This window comes from Delphinapterus leucas, chromosome 6, assembly GCF_059928025.1.
Source record: "Delphinapterus leucas isolate spDelLeu-1000000601 "Yukka" chromosome 6, BTC_Dleu_Yukka2, whole genome shotgun sequence".
NCBI lineage: Eukaryota > Metazoa > Chordata > Mammalia > Artiodactyla > Monodontidae > Delphinapterus > Delphinapterus leucas.
In genome coordinates this window covers 113,236,087-113,258,489 of record NC_143134.1, presented here as the reverse complement: position 1 = coordinate 113,258,489, position 22,403 = coordinate 113,236,087, and the positions used below count along the sequence as shown (strand labels likewise).

Genomic DNA, 22,403 nt, shown 5'->3' with positions numbered 1-22,403 from the left:
CAGAGATCCAGACAGCTCAGTGCTTTCCCTGGTTTGCAAAGTACAGGGGTTGGGTGATTTCTTAGGGCCTTCCTGCTGTCTGAAAGTATTCTTGTTCTAAAAGTCTAGAAACTTGCTTTTCAAACTGGGGTGGACAGCACAGTGATTGAGGACACCAAGTTGAATCCCAGGTCTTCATCAGCTCTGTGACATAGTGCAGGTTACTTACCTTCCGGGAGCCTTAAATTAAGATGAAAATTGTGCCTACTTTATAGGGTAGTTGCAAGGATTAAAGACATAATGCATGTTAAGTGCTTAATGTACTGGCTGGCATATAATAAGTGCTTAATAAATGTTGGCTGTTAGTATAATTACCGTCAGGGCAAGATGGTGATGTGCCAGGGAATATTCAGAGCCACCTGATAGATAAGGAACATCTTCCTAGAGTGTGAATTTCTTTTTGAAGTGTTGGAAAAATGGGCTTTGAATTTTTCTCCTGAAGGGAAGTAATTTAAAATGTTATTTTCATGTTAAAACAAACATGGGAATAAAAAGTGAAATGTGCATGAATTTAAAAGATAAAATGTGAGACTTCAAAGAAATTTTATGCTTACGGCTGATGAATTTGGGCTTCATCCTCAAACCTCCAGGGAGGCTGTCTTTCCCTCCTTTGCTGGGAAAGTTTCAGCAGTAGATCTGGGCTGTTTTGCTTCTTTCACTGATACAAGTATCAGGGGTATTAGAAGACATTCTGTAAGACGTGGGGACTCTCTGACCAGGAATCCCCGGTATCTTCATGTCTTCTTTGAGGTTTGTTACCTGAGGAAGGGGACTGGGAAAATTTGCTGGGCACACATTCAGTAAATATTTAAGTGACTTCTCTATGCCTGGCACTATTCTAAGGCATACAAAGAGAACAAAGCAAAGAAACATTCTGCCCCCATGAAACCTTCAGTCTACTGGTCATTCAATATCAATAGCTATCATAGCCTCAACAACAGAGCTGAAATGGGGAACAGTAGGGGCAATAAGTTTGGGGTTTAGGGGAAAGATCCATCATTTATGGACAGTTGAGCAGCATGTGAGACATCCAAATAGAGATCCTGAATAGGCTGTTGAATGAGAGTCTAGAGCCGTAGTTCTCACTTGGAGCTTTTAGACATTTATGGTGGAGTTTGGGTAGGCATAATGGCATTTATTGGGAGGAAGCTCAGAATGCTAGATGCCCTGCAATGTATGGACAATTACACATCATGAATTTTTGTATTGATTTTTTTTTTTTTTTTTGGCTGCACTGCAGCATGTGGGATCTTAGATCCCTGACAGGGATCGAACCCGTGCCCCCTGCAGTGGATGCACAGAGTCCTAACCACTGGACCGCCAGGGAATTCCCTGCATCATGATTTTTTTTTTTTTTTTTTTGCGGTACGCAGGCCTCTCAGTGCTGTGGCCCCTTCCGCCGCGGAGCACAGGCTCCGGGCGCGCAGGATCAGCGGCCATGGCTCACGGGCCCAGCCGCTCTGCGGCATGTGGGATCCTCCCAGACCGGGGCACAAACCCATGTCCCCTGCATCGGCAGGCGGACTCCCAACCACTGCGCCACCAGGGAAGCCCCATCATGATTTTTTGAACGTCACACTGGACATTTACATAGGTGAAAGTCCTGTGTACAATTATCTGAGCCTAACAACTAGCTCCCATTTTCAAACAGAGTATATTCTAGCATGATTTTAATATTCCAGGGAGGCAAATACTATGCAAAGTGAATGAAGATTACACCTTGTTGTGTTCAGACTCTACCAAGAGTTATTCACCTTTTCAGAAAACCGTGTCAGCAATGGCAATTTTGCTGTGATAGTTGAGTCTCCTCCAATTGACACCTGAAGCTGTTGATTTTGGGTCAGTTGTTCTCAAACTACAAGGTGCATGTGATCACCTGGGGATCTAGTTTCTTTTCTCCTTCTTCTTTTTTTTAAGAATAGAAGAGACTGTTCGGATAATAATGGAAGGAATCCAGGAGAGGCTGACCACAGCAGAGAGGGGCACATTAAGGCATGAAGTTCCTTAGAGGGTAGGTAAGGAGGGCGTCCAGATGCAGGCAAAGGACCTGGCCTTGGTTGAGAAGAGCCAGTTTTTGTAAAAGGAGGGAAGGAGGAGAGAATGGCTGGAGATACATGTAGATTTAGAAACATGATGGCACAAAGTTGAGGGATGTCATATCCCCTAGGTCCCATCCCCCTGACCTAGGGCACGACTAGCCACCTTTCTGTCTTCAGCTTCTTTCTATAGAACTGGCCTATGGTGGGGAAATGAAGAAGAGGGAGAGCAGACTGACCTGTACCTCCCAGGGCAAGTGCTTTGGAAAATAATATACAAGTTAGATATTACTATTACTACGAATATATTATTATTGTTCCTCTAGGTCAGCCCTGACCGATAGGACTTTCTACAATGATGGAAAAGTTTTATATCAGAGCCATTCAGTATGGGAGCCACTAGCCACATGTAGCTACGGAGCACTTAAAATACATCTAATGCAGAAGAGAAATTGAATATTAAATTACTGCCTATTGTATCGGATACTGCAGCTCTGTGTGTTTTCTGCCTCTGTCTCAACGTGGTCCTTCAAATATGAATGCTCTCTCTAGAGGCTGGTGTCCTTTGAGACCAAGAGCACTGGGCTAGGAGTCAGACCAGAGTCTAATTTCAGCTGTGCCCTTCTTTCCTGGCCTGGTGACTTGCGGCAATTCACTTCCTTCTCTGGGCCTCGATGTCCTCTGTTTTCTTCTCTTCTGTGGGGAGATGAGAGGGTCAAATGAGCTAAGAATGTGAAAGCACCAGGAACTGTGAAGAGCTGCACATCGCTCAGGCAGGGCAGCCAATCCACCTCCCTTTCTTAGGTGCCTTCTGGAAGAATAGCACAGCGCTATGCCAAGTATGTACTCCAAAGACGCCTCCTCAGAGGACCCTACTTCTCCCCTCCCCTCCCCATTGCCCGGAGGCTCCCCTCTCTGCGGGCCATTCAGTGTTATTATTTGATTAAAGTACGTCTCTCTCCCACTGGCCTTGAGCCCCATGAGGGTAGGGCTGGGTAGCTGTTTGCTTGCTTTTGTGTCCCTAGGGACTAGCACATAGTAGGTTCCCAGTATATATTTGTGCAGCCAATGGATGAAACAAGAAGTGCTAGTATTTGAACTTAGGTGTGATATCAAAGCTCACTGAGCTCTAGAACTTTACAACATCTATTACCTTCCCCTGTTTATAACAGTGAAAATACTGGAAAAGACTCAAACACCCAACATAGAGGTTTGGTTTAATTAAATCATTCTTAAGGTACAACATTATGCCAAAGAGTATTCAGTGACACAAAGAGAGGTGTAATTACTTTATATTGTTAAGTGAAAAAAAAACCCAGAAGGTATACTATAATCTCACTTTGTAAAAGTTATATATTTTTATGCATAGGAAAAGCTTGGAACAACAGATACAAATATATATATATATTTTTTTGCGGTACGCGGGCCTCTCACTGTTGTGGCCTCTCCTGTTGCGGAGCACAGGCTCTGGATGCGCAGGCTCAGCAGCCATGGCTCACGGGCCCAGCTGCTCCGCGGCATGTGGGATCTTCCCGGACCGGGGCACGAACCCGTGTCCCCTGCATTGGCAGGCGGACTCTCAACCACTGCGCCACCAGGGAAGCCCTAGATACAAATATTAACAGTAATTACTATCACTGGGTGGGCTTAGGAGGTGATACCTTTATTTATTTCTTTTCCTAAAACTTCTATTTGATTAAAAATGCACCTAGTATAGCTAGAAAAGCAAAAATAGAGCAAGAGTAGACTAGTCATTGCCTGTGGCTAAGGGTGGGAATGGGGATTAACAGTAAATGGGAATGAAGGGTTTATGGGGAATCTAAAATGATTTGAAACTGATTTATACTGACGTTGCACCACTTGGTAAAGTTACTAAAAATCCCTGATTTGTATACCTGAGATGCATGAATTTTATATGTAAATATACCTCAGTAAAATTTTTAAAATGTGCTTTATGTATAATGTACATGTATTCTTAAAAAATTAAAACAGGGGCTTCCCAGGTGGTGCAGTGGTTGAGAGTCCACCTGCCGATGCAGGGGACACGGCTCGTGCCCCGGTCTGGAAAGATCCCACATGCCGCGGAGCGGCTGGGCCCGTGAGCCATGGCTGCTGAGCCTGCGCGTCTGGAGCCTGTGCTCCGCGACAGGAGAGGCCACAACACTGAGAGGCCCGCGTACCGGAAAAAAATAAATAAATAAATAAAATAAAATAAAACAGTGCAGAAGTATTTAGTCCCCCAACTCCACGCCCAATTCTACTTTCCAGGCATAACAGTAGTAACTGGTGTTTAATCCTTTCCAACCTTTTTCTATGCAGAATACAAGTATACATACACATTATAAGTACATAATTTTCTGCAATCTTCTTCTTTCTCTGGACGTACGTTATAGGACATGGAAAACTTAAAAGTAGCTGCCTTGGAAGGTGGGATTAGGGGTAAAGAGAGTGGAGGGGGGGCAGGAAGGAAGAGACATACTTGAAAAATTTTACTTTCTTTACTGTGGTTTCATTTGCATGTTTTTGTCAGGAATGTTTGGAATTCTAAATCCAATAAAGATATTGGAATAAGAGAAAACAGAAACAGACTCACAAACACAGAAAACAAACTTTTGGTTACTAAAGAGGAGGGGAGAAGGGAGGGATAAATTGGGAGTATAGGATTAACAGATACATACTACCATATATAAAATAGATAAACAGCAAGGATTTACTGTATAGCACAGGGAACTATATTCAATATCTTGTAATAAATAACAACAAAAAAGAATCACTTTGCTGTACACCTGAAACTAACACAATATTGTAAATCAGCTATACTTCAACTAAAAAAGATATTGGAGGGGACTTCCCTGGTGGTCCAGTGGCTAAAACTCCACACTCCCAATGCAGGGGCCCGGGTTTGATCCCTGGTCAGGGAACTAGATCCCACATGCCACAACTAAGACTTCGCATGTCGCAACAAAGATCCTGCACGCAGCAAGGAAGATCCTGCCTGCCACAGCTAAGACCAGGCACAGCCAAATAAATAAATAAATATTTTAAAAAATATTGGAATAAGAGATACCATTAAATGCTTAATGCTGTCCAATCCTCCTATTTAAAAAAAGTTTAAAATTTTACCAAGTGCCAAGCACCATACTTAGTTCCTGAGATATATTTCTCATTGGATCCTTAGGACAACCTTTTGCATATTGTTAGGTATGAAATATTATTATCTCACTTGACCCCAGACTTTTTTAGTGCAGCTTGTCTCTCCTCCCCCCACAGACTCATGTCCTTCCTGCAAAGCCCAGCTTTAATGATCTCATCTCATGTCCTTCCTACCCCACGAAGGTAGAGAGATGACGCTGTCCTCAAGGTGCTTACAGTCCGGGGAGGTGACAGACAGCAAAAAAACTACAATCTAGTGTTATAAGAATTCATGGTTTCATGGGGCTATGTGCAAAGCAGAGGGAGTTTAGGCAATGTGTTGAAGGCAGCCAAGGATTTCAGCAGAGAATACATTCTGAGCTGACTGATAAGAACACCAAGGAGTTTTTCAGGAGGATAAAGAAAGGTATGGTGATTGGAGATGGGGAGAGGGTATAGAAAAGGATTTGGGGCCTAGCACTTGACTCAGGAGGCTCAGAAGTGCCATATTATGTCAACCACAGTTCTCAAGTTCAGTGTAACTGGAGGGTCAAGTTGGCCTGAGGAGGAGGCAAAGGCAAGGGCGTGTAACTTGAAATTTAAGGCCAGATCATCAAAGCCTTTTTTAAAAAAAATGTATTTAATTAATTAATATATTTATGGCTGCATTGGGTCTTCTTTGCTGTGCGTGGGCTTTCTCTAGTTGCAGTGCACAGGCTTCTCATTGTGGTGGCTTCTTTTGTTGTGGAGCACAGGCTCTAGGCATGTAGGCTTCAGTAGCTGTGGCGTGTGGACTCTAGAGCGCGGGCCCAGTAGTTGTGGCATACGGACTTTGTTGCTCTGCATCATGTGGGATCTTCCCGGACCAGAGCTCTAACCCGTGTCCCTCGCATTGGCAGGCAGATTCTTAACCACTGAACCACCAGGGAAGCCCATCAAAGCCTTTTAAGTTGAGTAAAGGTGTTTACACTTTATCCTGTGAATGAAGCAAAGCTGTTAAAATATTTGAGCCTAGTATGTTAGAAAGATGGAAACGCCCTGAATGGAGCCGCTGTGGGAGATCCCTCCTGTACCCCCAGCTCTCCAAGCCTTGGCTCTGTGTGGTCAGGTCATTTCCACCCTAGGCTGGGAATTCCTTTAGGGCAAGGACCTATCTCATTCACCTGTGCATCCCAGCCCCCAGTACAGCACCTGTCATGCATGAGGTACTCAGTAGTAGGGGCCCACCTCGCTGGCAGAATGCTGGGTACCAAGAAGGTGCCGGAATAGTGAACGTAAAATAAAAAGCAAACCTTCATTTCTTCCCCAGCACAGGCTGGGCAGGGGTTCAGCCAAAGTCTGACCTAACTCTAAGGAGGTCAGAGAGGTCCTGGCCCCAACTCAGTCCCAGGGAGGTCCATGAAGAGTGGGAGAAGGAGAGGAGGTTGCTGACTAAACTGCAATGTGCTAGGAGAATTCGCACCTATTGTCTTTTTTCTATCCCTCCAACAGCTCCTAAATCGGAATTATTGTCCCAGCTTCCCGGACCAGGAAACTGAGGATGAGTGGTTCTGTAATTTGGTCAAGGTCACACAGCTGGTTGGTGTAGGAGGGGTGGAAGCTGGGTTCCAACCTTTTAACTAGTCAAAGCTCACTGGGCTCCCCCTCCTCCACCTGGAGAGGCATTATGGCACCTACTCCGTTTGCGTAACTACTTGAGTTGGCGGATACCGAGCACTGGGGCGCTGGGCGGGAAAGGCCGGCTCGCCCCGGCGGCGGCCGGGAGCCGCTCCCAGATTCGGAAGTTACGAAGTTTCCGTGCATTTCGCTCGCCTCCCTGCGCAGCTCGTCCCCGCTCCGCAGCAGTTACGCCGCTAGCGCAGCGGGGCTCAGGTGCTGCAGCAGGAGGGGGCCAGGCGCTGGGAGGAAGGCGGGGACGCAGTTTACGTAAGCGTCCGCTCGCAGGTGCATGCGGCCGCCACCAGCGTGTGCTCCCTGCGCGCTCCCAGGTGCGCAGTTGGCGCAGGCGGTGGCGCGGCACGGCGGCGGCGGGCGCTGGCAGGCGCTCTCAGGTGCGGCAGAGCGCGCGTGGAGGGGGCGCGCGGCGAGCGAGGGGGCGGGCTTTCCGTTTCCCAGCAGCCGCGGGGCCCGCCCCCCGGCCCGGCCAATGGGCGCCCCCGGATGCGTCACGTGCTCGCTGCCGCCGCCGCCGCCGCCGCCGCCGAAACGGAGACCGGAGCCGCGAGCGCCACCAGGGCAGCAACCGCCGCAGCCGCCGCCGCTGGGCTGAGGAGTCGGAGACGCAGGCGGACGAGGTGGCGGCGGCGGCGGAGCGGGAGCGGGGACCGGGAGCGGGCAGAGCGCGGCGGCGCGGGTAGGCTGCGGCGGAGGGGCAGGCGCCTGCGCGGCTGGCCGTCCCGGGCGGGCGGCGGTTAAGGCGGCGGTTGAGGCGGTTGGCGGTGCCGGCCCGGGCCCCGCATTGTTTGTTGTGCGTCCTTAGCAGCGGCGGCGGTGGCGGCGGGGGCAGCGGCGGCCGGGGCGGAGAGCGGGGAGCAATCCCGGCCCCCGTGGCTCCGGCATTGTGGCGGCCGCCGCCGCCGCAGTTGCGGTACCCCGGTCGCTTCGGGCAAGGGCAGCGGACAGCCTTCCTCACCTTTGGGGGGCACAGCGTCCCGGCCCCGAGCGAAGGGAGGGCGTGGGCAGTGTGGGGGGACCCGGCACCGGGGGCTCTGGGTGGGATAGAGGACGAAGGGTTCTGGGCAGGTGTTGGAGGACGTTGGGGGCAGGGGCTGGGGGAGAGACTGCGCGGGGGCGGGTGGAGGGTGTGGGCAGATTTGGGGGAGAAGGAAGGGTGAGGGATCCGGCCCAGTGGAGGCTGAGGGCCTTCAGGCAGGTTCTGGGGACCCATGGGGGCCGGGGCGAGCGCGGAAGGGCTGGAAGGCGGTCGGGCAAATGGGGGGCAGCCCGTGGGGGTTCGGGAGGGTGTGAGGGAGGCTTAGGGAGGGCAGGGGCGAGTGTGATGGGAATGGAAGGAGAAGACTGGGGACTCAGGGGAGTCATGGAAGAGGCGATGTCCCGGCCGGGGCTGCGTGCGAGGGGCAGGGACTGGGGGCAAGATAATCAGGAAGACCGCGGACAAATGTGAAGGGAAATGCGGAGGTGTCCGGCTCGGGGACAGTGTGGCAGGGTGAGCGTGGAAAGGGTTGGCGGGGAAGGAGGGTGTCGGGGAGGGGTGTCTCTGGAGTGATGGTGAGGTGTTCAGGCAGGAGGTGCGGGAGGATAGGCCCAGAGGCTTCAAGAGACCTGTGAGAGGTGTGAGAGCAGTGTCTGGCCAGGAGGGAGGCAGGAGGGTGTTGAGCCTGGATAGAAGGGCCCTGCCAGGGGAAAGCATGTGAGGGCAGAAGGCAGGTATCTCTCTGGTAGCCGTGCTCAGGGGAGATGAGTAGAGGGCAGAAGGGGGAGGGCGTTTGGATCAGGGTCTGAGTTTGAGGGGTTTGACAGAGAAGTGGGGACAGTGGGAGAGAGTGATGGGGATGGAGAGGAGATGCTGGGGCATTTAGCGAAGAACAGGACAAGTGAGTGAAATGGAAGGTGTTCTTTTTTTTTTTTTTTGGGGCCATGCCACATGGCATATGGGATCTTAGTTCCCCTGCATTGCAAGTGTGGAGTCTTACCCCCTGGACCACCAGGGAAGTCCCTGGAGGGTGTTCTTGAAGGAAGTATGGATGAAGGTGGGGGAGCAGCGAGAGAGGGGACTTCGGGGTTGGGGAGACCTTGGAGGGGACAGGTGGAGTGGAGTGTGTGTGAGGTGGAGGGCCAGAGGTGTGGGGGGAGGGAGATGTTCTTGGAGTGGCAGGTGAGGTGGGGAGGGGGAGCAGATGGAAGGAAATGTTTCTGGGGCAGCACGTGTGGAGGGAAGTTGGGGACAAGGAAAGAGGGGGGGTGGAGTGTGTGGGAGGGAAATCAGTAGAAGGGGATGCTGTAGGGGATAGGTTTGAAGACAAGTATACAATATGTGCAGGGACGGAAGCATGGGTTTGGGGGGCTAGATTTTGTCTGGTAGAGGGAAGGAGGTAGGTAGGGAATAAAGGGAAGGAAAGGGGGAAGACAGGATATCTTTGGGTAGAGGATGTAGAAGAATGCGTAGTGCCTGTAGTGGGGTAAGGAAAGGGTAAGGTGGGGATGTGTGTGGACATGTCTGTTACTAGAAAGGGGTAGGTTGTGTATTGGATTGGGCAGTGGTGGGGAAGTAGGAGGCCCAGGTTTAGAGCAGGAAGTGAGTATTCGCTGGAGAGAATTAGGAAATCAGATTGCTTCAAAAGAGTATGGAAAGAGTGGGTCCTGAAGTGTGGAGAGAGATTGGAAAACTTGGGGTCTTGAGAGATTAAAAGGGCCACAGTTTTTTAGGTCACTGTAAGTATACAGAAGGGCGGAGTGTAGAAGTTGGAAAAAAAAGAAACTAAAGAGGAGGGGATTAAATTCTGACCTTCACAGGAACTGGAGAGTGTGTGGGGTTGTGTGTGTGGATCCTGGAATGATGGTACTGGAAAATGGAGAACATTAAGCCCTTTACCATATATGAAAGTTCATGCTTCTAGGATCAGAGAGATCGTGAAGCCTGATTTTAGTTCCAGAACCCAGTGAATGGGGAAGGGATAAGGGAGACCTGAGTACACACTCCCAAATTTGGAGGAGTTGTGTGGTGGAGTATCGTCCTAGTGCATTGGCCAGATGAGTGGGCAAGTAGAAGAGCCATACAGAGTCAAGAGGAGTACACCAAGAGTGAACAGAAACAGAATTGCAGCAGGTGAAGGGCAGATGTCTTTGTGAAGATACTGCAAGAGAGCAGGGCCCAGCGTGTTTGAGGGCTGTGTATCAGAGGGAGGAAGGGATACCTTGGTGCAGTGTCTCAGATACCCTGGTGCTTTCTGGGTAATAGGGCAGTTTTCAGGCATTTGAGTGATGTAATATCTGAGTCCCATGCTAGAGGCAGACAGAGGTAATGTACATTCAGCTTCTGAAAGTGGCAGGAATGGAGCTCTATGGCTCTTCAAGGTGCAGATAACAGATCCTTTGTTGTCAGCTTTTATCCCCAAATAGTTCATGTAAAATTTAGTTAGAGGCTTTTGGATTTTCTGGTATTTTAATTTAAGTTGAGGATTGCAGTGTTAGCTTTATTTAGGAAAGACTTCGTGGATTGTGTGGACATATGAAATAACCTTTAGGGGTTTGAGCACAGACATTTCAGCAGGTCTCATTCAGTGTTCTGTGGCTTGTGTTAGATTCTTTGGGATTTGGAAGGATTAAGGAAGCTGCTTTGAGACTGCCTCGGTAAGCAGGGTTTTCTACAATCTTGGAAAACGATTTCCCTTTTGACAGTTGAAAATTCAGTCTTGTCAGATTTTGCAAAAAAAATGATTTCATCATGTTGCAGAGATAACTTCAATTATTGCTTTGTGGGCTTCATGTATTGTATAATGTGGTACCTAGTATGATCTCAAATAAAAGGTCCTCTTTGGTACCTTGGGAAGCTTTCTGGGTTGATTAGTTTTCTTCTTTTATCCATTTAGGAAGTATCTAAATTCTAAGTTTGAATAATGCAGCCATTGTAAGTTCAAATAGTAAGTTTGAGTGGAAGTGGGAATCTTGCCTAAACATAATGAGAGCTGAGCAGAGCACCACATTTTAAGTAATCTGTATCTGTAAATATAAATATTTTAAAAATAAACTGGAAGCTAATCATTTTTAAAATTCAAATTTGAAGTGTATACTGAAGTGTATCATGAAGGCAGCAAAGTAACACTCTAAAGACATTGCTATAAGATTTTATTTTTGGAGGGCAAAGTTTTTAAAATATAAATGGCTTTGATTGAAACTCTTAGTGGTATTTTGAGATTTTATATATGTGTTGAATATAATTATAAGGATCATGTTTGACCCCTTTGGCTTCCTGGCAGAGAATTTGAGCAGTAAGATATAAGATTAATAGAGTGACCTTTGAAAATTCTCTCCCATATAACTATTGTTTCCTCCTTGTATTTGTAAAGTCCATTATGTTGGTTCATTTCATTGATTTGGCGCAAGCAGTACTTTCTTGTTCAGAATACTCAATTCTGGCATAGTGTTCTGATTATATGTATTGTTCCGTGAAGTTCTATGGTTTGGGATAATTTGTAGGCATTTAAAAATATTATCCTAAGTTTATGAACCAAGGAAAGCAGGTTGTTTAGACTTTGTAGGCTAAATAATTGGGTCTGGTTTTATTTTCACTGGTGACTTGCTGGACAAGATACTTAATCCCTTTGTGCTTGTTTCTCCTCCAGAAACCTGACTCTTTATCTATCTCCCATGAGAATTGAGATGGTTTATATAAAACAAGTTTAAACCTTTCACGAAGATTAGGACTATGTAAATAGGGGTAATAGATGTTATTTCTTTGGTTCTTTTTTTCCTTTTAGCCTGGTCAAATAATAATTAGTACTTCAGAGTTTGGCGTTAGTGGGTTAATTTGTAATGAGAAACTTGGATAGAGATGAAACTTCTGTGAATATCAGAGATATCTGCAAATTGAAGTTTGTTCATTCTTTACTGTCTACATATCTTTCCTGGCTCATTTCTGGTGCTGATTTGAATTCTTGAGTCAAGCAGAAACTTGTGAGAGACATTCTGAGTTCTAAGCATGAATTTCCAGACACAGAGTACTTTTCTCACTCAGTGAATTCAATTTTTAAATCAGGAATAATATAATTTCCCTATGTTTTTTGCAGAAAATTGATTAATTCTGAGTGACTTGAACAGAAAAATGGGGCTATCGCTTCTTCTAGTGGCATTGAGCCTCCTTTTTCAGATTTATTGCATACTTTTTCCTTTTTTAAGTTTTAGTTAGCAAATAATTACCTATCCATTTCACATTTCCAAGCCCATTGACAGGTTATGCTCTATTTGAGGGGCAGTGATTTTCATTTTATTTTTATTTATTTATTTTTAAAATTTATTTATTTATTTATGGCTGCATTGGGTCTTCGTTGCTGCGCGCAGGCTTTCTCTAGTTGCGGCTAGTGGGGGCTACTCTTCGTTGCGGTGTGCGGGCTTCTCATTGCGGTGGCTTCTGTTGTTGCGGAGCACGGGCTCTAGGCGAGTGGGCTTCAGTAGTTGTGACACGTGGGCTCAGTAGTTGTGGCTCATGGGCTCTGGAGCTCAGGCTCAGTAGTTGTGGCGCATGGGCTTAGTTGCTCCGCGGCATGTGGGATCTTCCTGGACCAGGGCTCGAAGCCATGTCCCCTGCATTGGCAGGCAGATTCTTAACCACTGCACCACCAGAGAAGTCCCAGGAATGATTTTTAAATGTTTATTTAATGTTGTGTTTGGTTTATTAGTTGTAAAAAGCCTCCAGATCTGGTCTGTCTGATTGACATTGCAAAAATGTAAATAGTAAGTTGCTTTATTAGGCATTAATTTGCTTGAGCTTGGTAACACCCAGCCCTGATAGTCTTTCTATGCTAGCTGATCTATTCTTAATAGTTTACTGTCTTTTATAACATGTTTGGACACCATTACCCATCTTACTGCTCTTCTGCTTTCATTTGTTTTGCATAGACCTTTTTATTGGAAAATTGGTTGTTTTAAAAATTTTGTTCAGCTGTAGAAAAACTTTCAGACAGGTAATTATGAGAGGCTTCATAATTCAGTTTAATTTTAGAAAACTGTTTATTGAGAGATGTAAGTTAAATTTATACGTCAGTGAAAACAGAAAGGAATAAAGTAATGAGGCCAGATTAATGGTAAGCTGAATATTTAAATGGTTTGAGCCTGAAAGACCTGCAAATCTTTAACTTTTAGGTCTTGCATTAAATAGTGAGGTGACCAAATGACCTGGTCTCTCACCTTCATGTCTTTTATTTCTTGTCCTGTGGGTCCTTTAAGTGTATCATTTTTGAGAAGTATGGTGTCTATCTCAACAATATATGTGTTGTGGAGTGAATGAAGCAGTCCTAAATTTTAGTTATTTGATATTCAAATTCTCTTAACTTATGACATAACTAACACTGTGTAGAACATCTGCTTTCTTTAGTTAACTTTAGCACAACTCAAAAGGGTGCAGTTGATTATATCAATAATTAAATCACAGCTTTGGGTTGTGTGACTTCATGGTTCATTTGCATTTGAAAAGTGAGAATTCTGCAGCAGGTTGTGTGACAAATTCTAAGGCATTTCTGGGTCATGGATAAGGTGTAGTTTCTTACTGCACCTGCAGAATTTCCTGTTCTTTGCAGCTTTCCAGGTGCCAGGGCTTTTCATGATATCCAGTTGGTTAGATCAGCATTTTGTTTATGAGTTGAATTTAACGATATTAATACCATTGACCTAAAGCAGAAAGTAATTGTCCTAAAGACTCTGTGTAGATTTTTATTTATTTTTTATGATGCTTACCTGTTTTGTCAGTTTACGTCAGCAAACATGTGCTGGCTTTAGGCTCAAAGGCATGTTTTGTGCCAGACCTGAGATTTCTTAGTAGGGCTCAATAATATTGTTTTGAGTAAAGAACACGTCCTTCCCTAGATAGATTGACCCTTAATGTGAAAATGGAGTCCGTAATTTTGGTTACCTGTGTTTAGTCAGCCTAACTAAAAATCAGTACATTTTAAGACAGCTGGGTAGTGTTTTGTTTCTAAAAGGTAAGATGAAGGCAGTTCATTATTATTATTATTTTTTGTTGTTGCGGTACATGGGCCTCTTACTGTTGTGGCCTCTCCCGTTGCGGAGCACAGGCTCCGGACGCACAGGCTCAGCGGCCATGGCTCACGGGCCCAGCCGCTCCGCGGCATGCGGGATCCTCCCGGACCGGGGCACGAACCTGTGTCCCCTGCATCAGCAGGCGGACTCTCAACCACTGCGCCACCTGGGAAGCCTGTTCATTCTTTTTTTAAAAATTTATTTATTTAGTTTTGGCTGGGTTGGGTCTTCGTTGCTGCGCACAGGCTTTCTCTAGTTGTGGCGAGCGGTAGCTACTCTTCATTGCAGTGTGCAGGCTTCTCATTGCAGTGGCTTCTCGTTGTGGAGCATGGGCTCTAGGCGCACGGGCTTCAGTAGTTGTGGCATGCGGGCTCAGTAGTTGTGGCTCTCGGGCTCTAGAGCGCAGGCTCAGTAGTTGTGGCGCGAGGGCTTGGTTGCTCCGTGGCATGTGGGATCTTCCCAGATCAGGGCTCGAACCCGTGTCTCCTGCATTGGCAGGCGGATTCTTAACCACTGGACCACCAGGGAAGTCCCTTTCGGTTGTTTTTGAAGTAAGCTATAAATACGCCTATAACGTCAAGTTTAGCATGGGAGGACAGATATCAAAAATAGTAGTGATGAGGCTTTTTAAAAGATGGTATCTTAAAAATAAGTATCAACTGTGATGCTTTCTGATAAGCCAGCTTTGTGGTAAGTGTTGTGGAGTTACACAAAATTGGCTTTTGAAATTGGTCAGTATTGTTTAGTAGTGTTGTTTATTTTTAGAGCTCAGGGTTCACATACCTGGACTTTGGTCCCTATGATAGTTGTGTAGGTGAACAGAAGAGTATTACATTTGAAGAAATTGGAGGCAAGAAGAGTTGACCCTGGAGCAGAGATAAGCAGGCTTTCAGAACACCCTTTCAGAAGTTGTATATCAAATTCCTGATAGTCCCCAAATTTGGCAAGGAAGGTTGATGGCTGCGGAAATTTGAAACCTGCCTCCTGCCTCTTTTAGTCAAGCACCTGAGTACAAGGCTTTTTAAGGGCTACCTGGAATAATGCTTGTCTTTCTTAGGAAACTCAGGGTCCTAGGATTATGCAGTAGCACTGAATCTGAGGGAAAGGGCTAGCACTTGGGTGGACTCTCCTTATAGGTATGCCCAGAGGTGACCCTATTGCAACATCGATTGCTCTATTGGGTAGTAGAAGAATGTTTTTGACACAAAAAGACTTGGCTCAGAGGTCTGATCCTGCTGTTTACTAGTCATAGATCTCTTTCCTCGTGTATAAAATTGGAATAAAACCCCTAATTTACAGAATTATAGTGAGGATTAAAGAAGATAAGAAAATTGTTTGTAAGCTGTGAAGCACATAACTTTCTTTGAAAGGAGGTTTGAGTAGAAATTAAGGACAGGCTTTGAAGTAATGAGCAGTTTGACTCAGAGGACCTGGATTTTTTTTTTTTTTTTATCATGGCATTTTCAGATGTACATAAAAGGGAACAGTACGGTGAATGTCCATGTACCCGTCATCTAGCTTCAACAATTACCAGCATCTTGTTGCTCTTGTTTCATCGGTCTCTCATTCACAATTTTTGTTGTTGTTTTTGCTGGAGTATTTACAGCAGATCTTTTTTTTTTTTTTCCCCTGCAGTACGCAGGCCTCTCACTGTTGTGGCCTCTCCCGTCGTGGAGCACAGGCTCCGGATGCGCAGGCTCAGCGGCCATGGCTCACGGGCCCAGCCGCTCCGCGGCATGTGGGATCCTCCCAGACTGGGGCACGAACCCCTGTCCCCTGCATCGGCAGGCGGACTCCCAACCACTGCGCCACCAGGGAAGCCCCTACAGCAGATCTTAGACATCATACGCTTTCATCCATAAATACTTTAGTGTGTATTTCTAACAGATAAGAACCTCAAAAAAAACCCCACAAAACTATTTTAACCCTCTAAATTAACAATAATTATCTAATACTAAGAAGGAGCTGAATTTGAAACATAGCTCTACCACTCACCAGCTTTGTGTGTTAATCAAATTACTAGCTCTCTGAGCTTCTGGTTCCTTATCTGTAACATAAAGATAATACCTCATGAAGTTATTTTGAGCTTAAATGAAATAACATATAAAATGCCTAACATGAAGTTTCTCAGTAAATGGCCCAGCCTCCTATGGCATGTGAATTAGAATTACGGGTTGCCCTCCTCCCTTCTTGAATATCCCAAAGAATAACAGTACTCTGAAATTATTGCCCACTAACCTAGTGAAATTTCTCATCATTGAGCTATTTGACTCTTCTGGTGAAATTCTGTTAGCAGTTGAAATCATGTCCGTCTTCCTTCTTTCCTGCAACATCATTATTCTCCTGTCTACAGGCTCATTCCAGTCAGCATATATATGCTATTATTTAATCTATTATTTTTTTAAATGACCTTTTCTTGACCACACTGTCTCTTCTAGCTACAACCCAATTTCTCAACTTCTTGAAAAAGTTGTTTCTACTCATCTACAGCTTTCCTGTCTTCTCCTGAACCTACTGCAGTGAGACTTTAACTCCATCACCGTACTGAAACTGCTGTTGTCAAAACAACCAAGTTTAATTTTTACTTGATCTTTTAGCAGCATTTGGTGCAGTAGATGCCTCCTTCCTTGAAATACTTTATGCTCTGCTTTCTAGGACACCACACTCTGCTGGTGTTCTTTCTACCTCCTTGGCTTCTTCTCAGTCTCCTTTGTTGGTTCTTCCTCATTACTTCTACCTCTTAATATTGGACTGCCCCATGGGATCTCTGCTCTTTATTCTCATTCTCTTGGTGATCTCATTCAACCTCATGACTTTAAATACCATATATGTGCTGATGACTCCCAAAATTTTTATCTGAAACTCCAGGTTACTGCCTATTTTGATACCTCCACTTACATATTTCATTGACATCTCAGACTGAACTTGTCCTAAATCAGACTCCCTATTTCCTCTGCCCCTCTTGTCGTCTTCCACATCTTAGTAAATAGCAATTTCCTCCGTCTTTCCAGTTGCTCAGGCCAAAACTTGGAGTCATCCTTGACTCTCTTCCTCTCACACACATCTGACCCACCAGGCAATCTTGCTAGTCCTTTCTTCAGAATATATCCAGACTCTGACCACTTTTCATCACCTCTACTGAGTTGAGTATACATCAGCTCCTCTGAATTACTGCAGTAGCTCTTTTTGCTTTTGCCCCCTTATAGTCTGCTTGCAATACTGTAGCAAGAATGATCCTTTTAAAAAGGTAAGTCAGGTTTTTGTCTCCTTCTGGTCAGAACCCTTAGTGATTCCCCATCTTTTTCAGAGTAAAAGGTCAAGTCCTATCAAGGCTGTAAGTGATTGGATCCTTTCTTTCCTCTTTGTTTGTTTGTTTGTTTGTTTGTTTATGGCTGCATTGGGTCTTTGTTGCTGTGCGTGGGCTTTCTCTAGTTGCGGTGAGTGACGGCTTCTTATTGTGGTGGCTTCTCTTGTTGTGGAGCGTGGACTTTAGGCATGCAGTCTTCAGTAGTTGTGGCTCGCAGGGTCTAGAGTGCAGGCTCAGTAGTTGTGGTGCACCGGCTTAGTTGCTTTGCGGCACGTGGGATCTTCCTGGACCAGGGCTCGAACCTGTGTTCCCAGCATTGGCAGGCGGATTCTTAACCATTGTGCTGCCACGGAAGTCCTCCTTCTTTTCTCTCTGACCTCTTACTTTTCTTTTTGCTTACTCCATTCTGACCACAGTGGCCTTCTTCTTGTTCCTTTAACGTGCCAGGCGTATTCCTGTCTCAGGTCCTTTGCATTTGCTGTTTGCCCTGCCTAGAATGCTGTTTCTCAGATATATGCGTGGCTCCATCCTTTTCAGGTCTTTGTGCATATCTCCCCTTTCCAGTGAGGCCTTTCCTTCCCACTCTGTTAAAATGGCAGTTCATCCGTTTCTGGCCCTCCCTAGCCTCCTTTTCCCAGCCTCTTTTTCTGCATACCACTTAAACTGTTTAACTTATAGTATATTTTCCTTGCTTATTTTGTTTATTGCTTTTTCCCCTTCACTAGTGTATAAGCTCCATAAAGGCAAGGATTAATGTTGGTTTTGTGTTCTGTAGATTCTAAAGCATCTAGAATAGTGCCTGGCACTAAGGCACTTGAGTATTTGTTCAGTGAACTATTCTTTTATTAGTTGTAGTCTATTACTTTGGTAAAGGATATTATAGTTGTAGTGTTTAGTTGGAATTTTGGTTTTTCCTATGGAATACTGTGCACCTTGATGTCTTTTTGATGTATTTCTGATTCTTCTGAATATCCTTTCTTCAGACTGCTAATAGGTTTTATTATTTATTCGTTATAATTTTGAGTACTTGTTATGTACTATGCTAGCTGCATTGGGGGATACAAAGATAAAACATAGACCCTGAACTTTAAGAGCTTACGGTCTATGAGGGGAGGTGATGGTATGATTTTGAGATACCTGTAAGATTTTTTTTAAAGTAAGTACTTAAAATGGTCCAGAAATTTAGAAGAGCAAGGAATTATTTTTGCTAAGGGGTATAAGGGAGAGACTTAAGAGAGGATGTGGTATGTGGTACCTGTGCTGAGTCACAGGAAAAAGTGGAATTAGATTATGAGATAATGCGGAAGAGAATTCCATACGGAGGGAATTGTGTAGGCAAAATAAGAATGCTCAACATTTCTATGGAAAAGAACAAGTGGTTTACTTAATTAAAGATAAGGGAATATGAAGGAAATTGGTAGAGTGTAAGTTTGGAGTGGAATATTGGAGTCACTTTTAGAGGCCTTGAATGTAAGAATGAGGAATTCAGACTTTTTTCTGTTGACAGTGAGGCTTCAGTGAAAGGTTTTGATTGAGCAAGAGTGGAGGGATGACATTAGAGCTACCTTTATGAAATTGACAACTTTATGTGAAAAGAGGCCAGAACACATACTGATTAAGATGCTGTTGTAACAGTTTGAGGAAAAAAGTGATAAAGGTAGTGCAAGTGGGTATAAAAAGGATGCCTTGGTACTGAGGAAACTTGGTAACTGGATGTGAGGACTGAGCTCCAAGTCTACAAGGTTTCAAGCTTAGTTGACAGGCCGGCTGGGGTGTCCTGAAGAGAAGTCGGGAAGCCAGGAGAGGTGGGATCAGGGACAGGTTTAGTTTAGTTTTGGTATTGAGTTTGCAAGTGTGGTGGTGACGCCAGGTGATTATTGTTCTGATAGAAAGAAAGTCAGGAATCTTTTTGTAAAGGATGTGCATCTGTGGCTTTATGCCTTCATTTTTTTTTTTTTTTTTTTTTTTGCCGTAAGCGGGCCTCTCACTGTTGTGGCCTCTCCCATTGCGGAACACAGGCTCCAGACGGGCAGGCTCAGCGGCCATGGCTCACGGGCCCAGCCGCTCCGTGGCATGTGGGATCCTCCCTGACCGGGGCACGAACCTGTGTCCCCTGCATCTGCAGGCGGACTCCCAACCACTGCGCCACCAGGGAAGCCCCTATGCCTTCATTTTGATACAAATAATTGGCAGAAAGAGAAGTAAGATTCAATTCTGAATCTATTATTGAGGTCTGAATCTAGATAATTGATTTGGGAAACTTCTGATAAGTCATCCAAACTTTTCTTTTGATTTGTAAGTGGCTCCACTTGTTTCACTAAGTTTGTTAGATAAGCTGCTTTAAAGCACTTCAGCAGCTTGATACAACCTAAATGTTATCCTTTGAGTGTCCCTTTACTGCTGATTCACTGGCTGTGGATATCTAAGGAGTGTCTGTCTTACCCCTTTGAAAACAACAGAATGGGAGTTCCGAACTAGTTACCTCGATCACTTTGTTGAGATCACTTTGAGTTAAAAGATTTGCATGATCATGCCATAGCCCTCTTTTTTCCCTTAGGACTTAGCGGTGTATTGGAGGAAGACAAGCCCTCTATGCTAATTAATGGCAGTTAAGGTGTTAGTTGCCAAACCATTTCTTTAACAACCTAGACTTAACAAAATACCAGAAGATATCAGAGGATTTAGCGTCTATTCCAGGCAAATTCAAGAACAGAATAAAGTCCTTTTAGATTTATATCCTTTTAAAGAGCCTTGTAGCAGGAGGAGTTTTTGACCCCAAGGTTATTTATAGGAAAAAATTATTTGCAAAATACTTTGATTAATGTATACAATTTTTATTTATAGGCTAGCTAATGATGCGTGATATTTATATTTCTATACTTAATGCATTTTTATTTTTAAAATAAATTTATCTATTTATTTTTGGCTGCGTTGGGTCTTCGTTGCTGCACACGGGCTTTCTCTAGTTGTGGTGAGTGGGGGCTACTCTTCGTTGTGGTGCGCAGGCTTCTCATTGCGATGGCTTCTCTTTGTTGCGGAGCACGGGCTCTAGACACGTGGGCTTCAGTAGTTGTGGCACGTGGGCTCAGTAGTTGTGTCTTGAGGGCTCTAGAGTGCAGGCTCAGTAGTTGTGGTGCACGGGCTTAGTTGCTCCACAGCATGTGGGATCTTCCTGGACCAGGGCTCGAACTCGTGTCCCCTGCATTGGCAGGAGGATTCTTAACCACTGCGTCACCAGGGAAGTCCCCTTAATGGATTTTTAAATAGTTGAATAAAAAGACATCATTGAGTTTGTTAGTTGAAAACTTGCAGTTCACCAGCTTGGTTTCGAATGATGTTGAGCTTACCACATTAGTCATCTCTGAATTCTCTTCCTTTGTGCTTAGATCATCATGTCAGTGAGTATGATTTTGGCAATATCCTTATGGAGCCTGTTCTTGTTTTCCAGTAGATAGGAGTCAACAGGACCCAATTACCCTGAAATGAGAAAGTTTTCCTATTTAGGATAACTTACATTTTTCAGTCCAATGGAGGTGTGGTGGCTTTTAGTTTGTATTATATATGTTGTAGTTAATTTTGCAGATGTAGCACATATTGTAATTTTTTTTTAATCTAGGCAATTTTATTTCACATAATTTGTTTGCCAGGACTATAACATGTAACATCTTAATTTTGTGAGGAACCTGTGAGATTCTTTTAGTCTTGCTTTGTTCTTTGATAGATGTAGAACTCGAGATACATCCAGAGTGGCTAAGGCACTTGTCCAAAATCACACACCTCACTGGTGGCAGAGTTGGGATGAGAAGTGGATTTCTTGACCTCCAGGCTTGGGCTCCTTCCACCGTCTCAGGCTGCTGCATTAGAAATGTAGACCAGAAAACTTTGAATAAACTTAGTTTAACTTGTCACATTGCTGGCACCTAATGACGTTCAGTAGGAACAATTAGGATATTTTTTTCCTTGTTCCTTCTGAAAATTAACAGTTTTAGATCAATCATTTTAAAGTGAACAATTTGGTGGCTAAAATTTAGTACATTCACAGTGTTGAGCAACCACCACCCTACCTAGTTCAAAACATTTCCATCACTCCAAAGTGAAACTCCTGACCCATAAAGCAATTTGAAAAATTTTTAAGTGATTAAAGTAAAAATCTTTAAACAATTAAAATAAAAATATTTACTATGACCAGGTCAACAATAGCAGGTTTGTATTAGAGGTCACCCATCTCTGATTTGCCAATGAGAAATAAAGAGAATCATCTTTAATGTTATTTAGTAGTAGATGTTATTATACTTAACAAACAACAGCAGCATTACAAAGAAAGTGTCAGGCACATAATGATTAACAGTACTAATAGCAGACAAGCATTATGCATATTATCTCTAATCTTCACACTAGCCTTTCAGAAAGGTTTCTCTATTTCAGATAAGAAAACTAAGGCTTTGTTCAGTAACTCTGAAATCACTTAACTGTTAAGTTGTGGACTTGGGATTTGAATCCATGTCTATTTGGTTCCAAAAGTTTGCAAAAAGCAGCAAATGGAAGGGATCATCTTCCCTGGTCCTAGGGGACCAAGACTGTTTTAGCAGGACAGCATATAAGGGAAGGGGAGTTGAGTTTGCTGGTCTTGTTAGTGTCTGCAGTAATAACCACTTTCTCCTGACCAATTGATAACCATATTCCATAGGGGGAAAGCAAAATAGGAAATAACCTTTGGAACTCTTTAATGGACATTATTATAAACAATTAGAAGAAATTGCATTGTAGCTACTGAGATGTGTTCTTAGAAATTCTATATTTCCTTTTTTCCTTTCCATTTATTTTTAGTGAATTGTTATTTGATTTTAAAATTATAAGTTGATTTGCTTGAGTAATTAGTGATTAGTCATAACAGTATTGGAGCTTGATTGACTTTCCATTTTAAGATACTTTAAAAAAATGGTCGTTCACTTCCAAAGAAGAATAACTCAAATTGTGTGTATTGAAGGATTTTGTAATCACACTTTTGCCCCTGTTGGAAAAAACCCTAATTGTATCTTTTTTAAAGTTTGAAAGAACTTTAGTAGGCCAATTTTCAGTTATTCCCCTGGAAGTGGCAAGTCACCTCATAAACCTTGTCACTTTTTTTTTTTTTTTTTTTTTGTGGTATGCGGGCCTCTCACTGCTGTGGCCTCTCC

The 22,403-nt window shown here is 44.3% G+C and overlaps 1 protein-coding gene across 6 annotated transcripts in view; it reads left to right on the top strand.

Moving 5' to 3' along the window:
- Positions 1 to 7,412: 7,412 nt before the first annotated feature.
- STRBP (spermatid perinuclear RNA binding protein) overlaps positions 7,413 to 22,403 on the top strand; it is a 150,839-nt gene continuing 135,848 nt past the window's right edge. For 4 of the 6 annotated variants that reach the window (XR_016393644.1, XM_089913724.1, XM_089913725.1 and 1 more), the window contains exon 1: positions 7,415 to 7,560. The gene's annotated coding sequence lies outside the window, so the exon portion shown is untranslated. Of the gene's footprint in view, positions 7,561 to 22,403 lie in introns of all 6 variants that reach the window. The other 2 variants (XM_089913726.1, XM_089913722.1) reach the window with 2 other exon arrangements.